The 8,420-nt window shown below is 53.3% G+C and overlaps 2 long non-coding RNA genes across 2 annotated transcripts; both read left to right on the top strand.

The window, feature by feature from the left end:
• Positions 1-39: 39 nt before the first annotated feature.
• LOC110391672 lies at positions 40-2,553 on the top strand. Its single transcript, XR_002434145.1, has 2 exons — positions 40-2,289; positions 2,380-2,553. It is a non-coding gene; the product is annotated as an uncharacterized LOC110391672 (long non-coding RNA).
• Positions 2,554-5,169: 2,616 nt separating this feature from the next.
• Positions 5,170-8,152, top strand: LOC110391671. The gene is made up of 2 exons (XR_002434144.1): positions 5,170-5,997; positions 6,668-8,152. It is a non-coding gene; the product is annotated as an uncharacterized LOC110391671 (long non-coding RNA).
• The last annotated feature ends 268 nt before the right edge of the window (positions 8,153-8,420 follow it).

Raw genomic sequence — 8,420 nt, 5'->3', positions numbered from 1 at the left:
GGCGATCGGAGCCCCGGGGTTGCCACGCGGCGCTGGAGTAGTGCGGGGCCGGGCACCACTTCCACATGGCCACCTCTTCCTCAGGGTGCAGCATGATGATGTCACAGTGTGGGACAGCGCATGGGTCGCGCAGCGCGCTGCTAGAGCAACGGGTGGGTGCATGCGCAGGCGGTGAGGTGCTGTTGCCGTGGAGATGTTTTCACGCGTGTGCTGTCGCCGCAGAGACGGCTTCACATGCGTGCAATGAGCAAGAGCGCGCTGTGGCCATGGCAACGCAGCCTACACGCCCGGCCTGAAGCCCGAGTGGGCCCCGAGGGGCAGTGGGGGGCGAAGAAGACTGGGAGGGGTGGGGGGGGAGAATGGAGAGCCCTCAGGTAGGGGAGGGGCTGGGGGAGAGCAGAGCTCTGGGGATGGCGGTGGTGAGTCGGGCTGTGGGGTGGGAGATCCGCAGCAAGATGCGGCAAAACAATGGGATCTGGGCAGCACACGGAGATACGGGAAAAACAACACAGGGATCTAGACAACACAGTGAGATCTAGACTGAAAGAAAGGGCAAAAAGAAAGAAAGGAAGAAAGAAAGAAAGGAGAGAAAGAAAGGAGAGAGAGAAAGAAGAAGTAAAGAAAGAAAGAAAGAAAAGAAGGAAGGAAGGAAGGAAAGGAGAATCTCTGTCCTTTATTGGACACAGAGGTGAACGCAGTGACCAAGGATCAGGATAGGGATGAGGTACTCAATGCCTTCTTTGCCTCAGTCTTTAATAGTAAGACTAGTTGTTCCCTGGGCACACAGCCCCTTGTGCTGGAGGATAGGGATGGGGAACAGAATAGGCCCTGCATAACCCATGAGGAAATAAATGGTTCTTGACCTGCTTCGAAAGCTAGACACACACAAGCCCATGGGGCCAGATGGATTGCACCCTAGAGTGCTGAGGGAGTAACCGGATGTGGTTGCCAAACCGCTCTACATCATCCTTCAGCAGTCCTGGCTAACCAGGGATATCCCACTGGACTGGAGACTGGCAAATGTGAATCCCCCCTTCAAAAAGGGCTGGAATGGTGATCCCGGTAGCTGCAGACCTATCAGTCTCACATCGGGAACAGGGAAGGTTATGGAACGGATGATCTCGGAAGCCATCATGGAATGATAGGTCCTGCTTGACAAACTTGATTTCATTCTATGACAAGGTGACCAGCTTAGCGGATGAAGGTAAGGCTGTTGATGTAGTCTACCTGGACTTCAGTAAAGTCTGACACTGTCCCCCACAGCATCCTCATGGAGAAGCTGGCTGCTCGTGGTTTGGATGGGCACATGCTCTGCTGGGTGAAACACTGGCTGTGTGGCTGGGCCCGAAGAGCTGTGGTCAATGGAGTTAAATCCAGTTGGTGTCCAGTCACGAGCCGTGTCCCCCAGGGCTCGGTGCTGGGGCCTCTTCTATTCAACATCTTTATCAATGAGAAGGTTGAATACATCCTCAGTAAGTTTGCAGATGACACCAGGTTGGGAGGGAGCGATCTGCCAGAGGGCAGTAAGGCACTATAGAGGGACCTGGACAGACCGGATCGATGGGCCGAGGCAAACTGTACGGGTTTCAGTTGGGCCAGGCGTCGAGTCCTGCACTTTGGTCACAACAACCCTAGGCAACCGTACAGTCTTGGGAGGAATGGCTGGAAAGCTGCCTGACAGAGAGGGACCTTGGAGTGCTGATGGACTGTCAGCTGAATATGAGCCAGCAGTGCGCCCAGGTGGCCAGGAAGGCCAATGGCATCCTGGCTTGGATCAGAAATGGGGTGGTGAGCAGGACTAGAGAAGTCATCCTGCCCCTGTACTCGGCACTGGTGAGGCCCCACCTCGAGTACTGGGTTCAGATTTGGGCTCCTACATACAGAAAGGGCATTGAGGTGCTGGAGCAGGTCCAAAGAAGGGCAAAAAGGCTTGTGAAGGGCTTGGAGAATATGTCCTGTGAGGAGCAAATGAAGGAACTTAGGCTGTTTAGCCTGGGGAAGAGGAGGCTGAAGAAAGACCTTATTGCTCTCTTCAAATACCTGAAAGGTGATTGCAGCGCGAGCGGGGTTGGTCTCTTCTCACTGGTGACAGGACAGGTTGTGCCAGGGAAGGTATAGTTTGGGTATCAGGAAAAACTTCTTCACAGAAAGGGTTTTTAAGCAACGGATCTTAGAGAGAAGGAAGTGGTGCGGGACCAAATCAAGGGCCTTGCACAAGTCCAGGGAGACGACATCAGTTGCCCTCCCATTGTCCATCAGTGCTGACACTGCATCAAAAAAGGCCACCAGGTGGGTCAGGCATGATGTGCCCTCAGTGCAGCCGTGCTGGCTGTTCTGCATCACTTCCTCGTCACTCAGGTGCCTTAACTTCTCTTCCAGGAAGATCTCCACCATGATCTCAAATCCCTATGAGGTCGCTGTGACCTACGCACTAGGCAGGTGCAGCATGGAAACTTCTCACTCTGTAGAGAAGCCCGTGTGATGACACGACGCACTTCTGGAGATTTCTCAGCCCGTGTCCTGCACAGAATAAAGCAAGGTCTCCTCTCTAAACACTCGGCTTTTGAATGTGTTCTGGAAGAATTAAGCAGAATGTGACACGGTCAACACAGCTGTTTCTTATTTCTTGCTGCATGAGCAATTTGGAAAGCCACCGCTGATCGCAGCAGTGGTTGTCCAGGTGTGGGACACGGTCCCTGGACACTACCCCAGGGGGACTGCTGCCAAACCCTGGAGGATGGGAGCGGTGACGGTGGCAGTGGCCAGCAGGGCTTGGGGCGACTTGATCTCTTCTGCTTTGCCACGGTGGAGTAGGCCAGGCTGGGGGGCCACGGGGGCTGCGCCGGGGGCAGCGGAGCCGGGGTGTTCTCTGGCCTGGGGGGGGACGATCTGTATGGACTCTGCGGCACACAGGCAGGACGTCCTGGCACACATGGAGGCTGCTGCCAAGTCCATCTGTCCGCTGCTTTGTATGGGGCTGCCTCTCTGTCCGGATGCAGTGAGTGTCCGCGGGCAGCACACAGGGCGTTGGCGGATCCCATGAGGCACCTGCGCTGAGAGGAACAGCTGAGGGCATGGGAGAACCCCCGCTCTCCTTCCTCCTGGCGGCAAACAGAGCAGCGCTGTAATAAAGAGCGTGGTGGTATGGGGGTGGGAGGAGCAACTCACTGGTGTTTCTGCCTTTGCCACCAGACACAAATGCAGCACCAAACCGTGACAAGCAGAAGAGGAACAAACACAGTAAGAGCACCTTTTAAGGAGAACATGGGGACATCCTTCAAATGGACGCCATTTGCGGGTTCTTCAGCACCTGCACCTGAAGGAGCAATCGTGGTCACCGATGCGCTTTGTACCTAATTGGCAATCTCATCAGTGCTCTGACATTGCCATGAAATGTTCTGTTTCATTTTTGTGGCCTCCTGGAACAACGCTTCCCTGGGATGCAGGGACTGCGGGAGGAAGATTTCTACTTTTTCTCGCCATCTGCTGAACGTGATTCAGGTGGCTTGATTCCCAAAAAGACAACGTTCCTAATTCCTTGGGAAGCCGGTGGGAGGGGAACAACCTCTCACCGTCAGCCACAGAGCTCTCTGCACAGCCTTTACCTGGAGCGCCAGCTGCTCGCACATCCTCTGTGTCTTCACTGGAGATGGGCAGCGTGCAGCTTCTGCCCTCCTGGAATGCAGCCTCGTCTACAGGCTCTCCGTCGATCTCTTTAGAAAGAAGGTAGCAGAATGGGACTGTAAATATCTGCTCTCGTCAGGAAGATGATATCCTCAAGAGGCACTACTTCCCAGAAGACATCAGTATTTTCCAAATATGTGTGTAGAATATCAGCTTCCCAAGCCTTCTGGTGAACAGACAGAAATACACCCACCAGGCACTGCATTCTCCCTCGTGACTATCTTTGGGACGTGAGAAAACCTCTGCAAATATCTTCGTCTTCCCAAGTTCCCTCTCTGTCTCACAGGACCTTAAAGAATGTACCAAGACACATTTCAGACGAAGCAACTATTGAACTGAGCGCTCTTCTCAGTGAAGTCCATCAAAACAGGCTACCCACCCCTGGGATACCAGTGGGGCTCCAGTGCAGGAAGCAGCTGCGTGTTTGGCACGGCCCTCCCTGGAGGGATTTCTGCAACCGAAGAACCACGAGAGCTTTCTCTCATACACCGCCATCTACGTCACTGCATAACGGCACAACTGAAGCGCAGATGGTACCAGGGGATGGTGCAGGGACACGGCACGCATATGCAGCTCTGTGTTCTCACTCCTGCAGACATGCCCGGCTGGCATTAGGGCTGCGAGTTGACAGCTCTCAAAGGAAGTAAAAAGCCATGACGTACCCATGGCATCTGCTATAGCTTCCGTCATGGGAGCCAGCTGGGATTCTGCATCCCGTTCACCTCTACTCACACACTACAGAGAGATCTGGACAGGCTGGATCTCTGGGCTGAAGCCAGTAGGATGGGGTTCAACAACACCAAGTGCCGCGTCCTGCACTTCGGCCGCAACATCCCCAGGCACCGCTACAGGCTTAGGGCAGAGTGGCTGGAAGGTTGTGTAGAGGAAACAGACCTGGGGGTATTGGTCAACGCTCGGCTGAGCATGAGCCAGCAGTGTGCCCAGGTGGCCAAGAAGGCCAATGGCATCCTGGCTTGGATCAGAAATAGTGTTGCCAGTAGGAGTAGGGAAGTCATTGTCCCTCTGTACTCAGCTCTGGTGAGGCCCCACCTCGAGTACTATGTCCAGTTTTGGGCCCCTCACTGCAAGAAAGACATTGAGGCCCTGGAGCTTGTACAGAGGAGGGCAACGAAGCTGGTGAGGTGTCTGGAGCACAGGCGTTATGAGGAGCGGCTGAGGGAGCTGGGATTATTCAGTGTGGAGAAGAGGAGGCTCCGGGGGGGGACCATATCTCTCTCTATAGCTACCTGAAGGGAGGCTGTAGTGAGCTGAGTTCAGCCTCTTCTCACTTGTAACTAGTGACAGGACAAGGGCCTCAAGTTGTGCCAGGGTAGATTTAAGCTGGACGTTAGGAAACGCTACTTTTTTGAAATAGTGGTCAGGCACTGGAATGGGCTGCCCAGGGAGGTGGTTCAGTCACCGTCCCGGGAGGTGTTCAAGAAACGCTTAGCTACAGCATTGAGAGACATGGTCTATTGGGGTTATTGTGGTAGGCGGATGGTTGGACTGGATGAACTTGTAGGTCTTTTCCAACCTAGCTAATTCTATGATTCTATGAAGTGAAGATGTACAGCATCCTTTGCAGCACTGGGCAGGGACAGACGCAGCAGCAGCCCAGACCGCAGGAGAATTGCCCTGCTCCCAGCAAATCTCCATCCCCACAGCCGGGGATGGGGATGCAGAAGGCAGGACCGCCAGTTCCCACCTCGCACAGGACACCGGCAGTGGTACGGCCTGCATGGAAGTGACGAGCCGTCTCCTTCCCTCCAGGATCAGTAGAAGCTACCAAGCTGGTGTTACAAAAAGGAGGCGGCTGACAGCAAAAGATGTTGGTGAAAGTAAACTCCAGCTTTTCTGCTTGTGCCTATCAAGAGGCTGCGTGTTGCCATCCTTCTTTGGTACAGTGCTGCCAAGTGGAAGGGCTCTGCCAGCTTTGTAAGAAGTCTCCTTTCCCAAGTTAGTTGGGATGTTCTGTCATTCTGTGGTAAGGCAAGGGTGAAGGGACCCAGAAGGATCATGTGTGATGTTTGTGTTGTGCACTGTCTGTGCAGAGATTGCTTTTGCATGGAGACTGTGCAATGTCTTATACAGGCCGTGCTCATTGTGAGAGGGGAAAAAAAAAAAATGCAGTATCCAGTCCCTCCTTTTTGGTGTTAAATCTGTAAGTATTCCTGTGTTCCAGGAAATCCTGAAGCCTGGAGAGTGATGATGTCTCTGAAGTCTGGGCTGCTCGCTGAAAGCACGTGGGCCATAGATACCATAATCATCCTGCTCCTTGATAACAGCAGCATCACGTCCTTTGACCTCTGGCAGGTGGGTGCAGATGCTCTGCACTGACTGCTCACTGACCCACAGATTTGCATTTTGGTGGTGCGCAATTGTACGGTGTCTTCTCTCTGATGGGATGTATTGCTTCTCATGCAGAAAGGGAGTCACGGTGGGTGGGGAGGCCAAGAGGGGCTTTGCAGCAGAGTGCTGTGAAGGGCTGAAGGCTGCTCGCCTATCCTGGTGTGATGGCATTCGCCTTCAGCTGTGTCCTTCCCCATGGGTCAGCATGCAGCGTGGCTTGGGTGCCATTAGAAGGGGCAGCGTGTCTCCATGCTTTGCCTCGTACCTGCATGGCTATTGTAACAACTGTTCCACAGTACTGTAAAGGCTGCTCTGCTTAGCACTGCCTCTTTCCTTTCTGTGTATTAATCAGAGAGGAGATAAAACCAAGAGTGTGTGTGTTTGCATAGGTACAAGCTTGTTGAATCCTGACATTAAGGGGCTGTTTCCCCCTTGTTTCCGTTCTCAGAGGAGAGAAAGATCTTTTTTGCAAACAGCTTATTGCCAGAATGAAAAGATTCCATTAATAAACAGCTCCTTAAGATCTCCGCCATTTATGCAGCGGATTTCCAGTTGCTCACAGTGGCCTAAGTTATTTCATGATCACTGATCCATCGTTCCTTCCTTCCCCTCCCATTATTCTCCTCCCCCATAGCTGCCAGGCCTGCTGGAACTCCTGGTGGAGTATTTCCGGTGCTGCCTGATCGAGATCTTTGGAATCCCAAAGGAATATGAGGTGGGAGAGCCAGGGCAAAGAACACCCTGTGAGTTGGAGGGCGGCCTCCTGCACTGGCAGATTGGTGGCGGAGATACCACAGAGGACTCCAGACCCACTGAGAGAGCAAGGGGGTGCCCTCCATGGCTGTGAGCAATCAAAATGCTAGGGAAGGGGAGGATCCTCCATCTCACAGCTCCTCAACAAGTCTGGAGGACAAAACCCGCCGTAGAGATGAGACACCCCTCTGTCCCACCTATGACTGGAAGGGCTCTCTGGCGAAGCGCTGTCTCTATGTCTCCAACATCATCAGGAGTTTGTCGTTTGTGTCGGGCAATGATGCTGAGATATCCAAACACGCCGGGCTGCTGTGGATTCTGGGCAGAATGCTGCGCAAGCAGGAACCCCTGAGCTCTGTGAGAGAGGAGGATGAGCTGCAACAAGGAGTGGTGGTGGGACTGGCTGCAGGTGCTGCGTGAAAATACACTGGTCACGTTGGCCAACATTTCTGATCAGCTGGGCCTCTCCCCTTTCCCAGAAAGCCTCGGTCTGCCGATCCTGGTTGGACTCCTCCACTGGGCAGGATGTCCGTCAGCAGAGGTCCAGGACCCCTTTCCAGCACTGGGGCCAAATGCATTCCTCTCCCCTCAGAGACTGGTTTTGGGAACACTCAGCAAACTCCACACCCACGACTGCAGCGTGGATTTGATTCTTGCAGCACCTTGTCAATCGCCTGGATAGCCTGTACAGCGCCCTGCTGCATTTCCTTTGCGACAGAAAGTACCCAGTGGGCCGAGAGATGGCTGTGGTCCTACTGGCCATCTTTACTCTGGCAGCCAGCCTGACAGCGAGGGCGATTGCTGCGCACAAGAGGAGCGTTGGCAAATTGCTGGGCTTCTTGGAGGAAAACCTGGCTGCCGCACGTTGCCAGCAAAGCCACGCCGGCCTGGTGCATGTGCAGAACTCACCCTGTGAGCCGATGAGTGTGAACATGATGCACTGAGCTGCGCAGGCTCTGCTCGCCCTGGCCAAGGTAGACGAGAACAGCTCGGAGTTCACGCTGTACGAATTGGGGCTGTCGGACATCTCTGTCACCTGTGGTGGACTCTTTGGTTTCACAAGTTAATTGTGATGCAGTATTTTTTAATTGTCCAGACCCTGACATCTGTGGGATACGAAACCCTGTTTGCGTGTTCGTGAGCAGTCAACTTAGAAACTGACTGTTGCCTTTGATTTGCGTACAACCACCTCAGAACCCGCTGCCTGCCCCGCGCTGTCCTGCTTTCTCATAGGGAATGAAGTCCTCATTCCCTTTCCCCTTCTCCTGCTCTACAAATTTGTCCTGAATATCTTATTAAAGGAGAGATAGTTCTGTCTACACATAGGACTTCTTAATTAAGTCTTAATTAAAGTCACTGTCGTTTACAGTGCGTCTGTGTAGAGCGACTTTCCCCTTTCCCCACCCCTTTCTGGTAGGACGAGTTAACGAGCTGATGACCTGCAAACTGAGATGCAGTAACTTAATCTCTTGTCAGACACCCCTCCCTGGGGAACACTGTACAGATCTCTGCATTTTAAGTCACTGCTGTGACAACAGCCAACCAACTCGCAGTTTATTTTTCCTGTTTTCTTCTAATTGGGGCTGGAGAAAGTTCAGCTGAAGTTGCTGATTAAGAAACACACGTGATTTTTC

The sequence above is a fragment of the Numida meleagris genome, unplaced genomic scaffold (assembly GCF_002078875.1).
Source record: "Numida meleagris isolate 19003 breed g44 Domestic line unplaced genomic scaffold, NumMel1.0 unplaced_Scaffold450, whole genome shotgun sequence".
Taxonomy (NCBI): domain Eukaryota; kingdom Metazoa; phylum Chordata; class Aves; order Galliformes; family Numididae; genus Numida; species Numida meleagris.
This window is presented reverse-complemented; position numbering and strand designations above follow the sequence as displayed.